We start from the raw sequence: 1,367 nt of genomic DNA on the forward strand, positions 1-1,367 counted from the left end.
TATTCACTAGATGACTGGACGTGTGTGCTGGGTGTCTATTCACTAGACAACTGGACGTGTGTGCTGGGTGTCTATTCACTAGACGACGAACCCAGCCAAGGCCCGGAAGCATGCACTGAATGTATAATGGAGTATATGGAAGGTGCCTTGAGGCATGGAGAAGGAAGGGCTGCTTTTTTCCTGAAAGAGCAACTGAAGACTTCACACAGGAAGAGAGGGCTCACAGGGAGAGAAGGAGGGAAATGCTTGAGTTTATCCAGGCTGCTCTCACTAGCGGCCTAGAGAGAGACGGTGTCTTGAGAAGGGAGAGAGCACTGGAAAGCTAAGGAAATCAGCAAAGCCAAGAGAGGGACTCACCTTTGTCTCCCTCCCCAAGAGCGGGGAGGGGAGGGAGGGTTGAAGGAAATGAAGAAAAGCAGGGGAAAGAGGGTGGGGGTCACGGGCATGGAGTTAAAACAGCAGATTCGGAAGTAGGTGTTAACAGGGGCATCAACTCAAAACTCACTGCCACTGAGCTGGAGCGGCTGGTGGTTTCAAACTGCGAGCCTTGCTGATTAAAGCCCAAGGCTTCCCCACTACGCCCCGGGGCTCCTTCATGAGGGTATAGAGACTAGGCAAACATGCCTGCAGTGTAATCTTTTCGCTCCTCTCAAAAGTCACTGTCCCTGAGCCGATGCTGACTCATACAGTGGACTCATAGGCCGCAGGGCATGGTTGAATGCGATTTCCTTAGAAGGTAACTCTTTACAGGAGTAGAAAGCCACGTCTTTGAAGCAGCTGGTGGCTTCCAACTGCTGACCTTGCAGTTAGCAACTTAACCGTAACCACTACGCCACCAGACTAAAACCCACTCACTGCCATTGGGTCGATGCCGACTCATAACAGCCCTATAGAACAGGGCAGAACTGCCCCGGGCGTTTCTGAGAGCATGTGTTCCGGGAGTACACAGCCCTGGATTTCTCCCCACTATGCCAGCAGGGCTCCTTATTCACTCCCAAGTTTACCATGTAAACGACTGAGCGCCAAAAGAGGGTAGGAGGCCGCAGGCTTAAAATTCAGAGGTTAACACTGGACTACTCAGTAAAGAGTGAGCCGATAAGTTAATGGGGTAGAATGAGCTACACATCTGACTGTTGTAGGGCAAACTGTGCTCGGGAGACAATTAACTTCCCGTTAGACAGTGCTAGACTTCTCCCCCTTGCCCTGCCTGGGAGGGTGCATCGCCGTCTTGATGATACAGGTAGAAGGAAATGAGTTCCCCGGGGATCTCCGCCCAGCCTCATCCAGGCCTCCAGCAGAAAACTGGGCAGCGAACAACCCTGACTCCTGCGCTCTTCTGCCTATCCAGCGGCCGCTGCCCTATTGAA

This window comes from Echinops telfairi, unplaced genomic scaffold, assembly GCF_000313985.2.
Source record: "Echinops telfairi isolate 266 unplaced genomic scaffold, ASM31398v2 ScPeMD7_3533;HRSCAF=4204_0, whole genome shotgun sequence".
Taxonomy (NCBI): domain Eukaryota; kingdom Metazoa; phylum Chordata; class Mammalia; order Afrosoricida; family Tenrecidae; genus Echinops; species Echinops telfairi.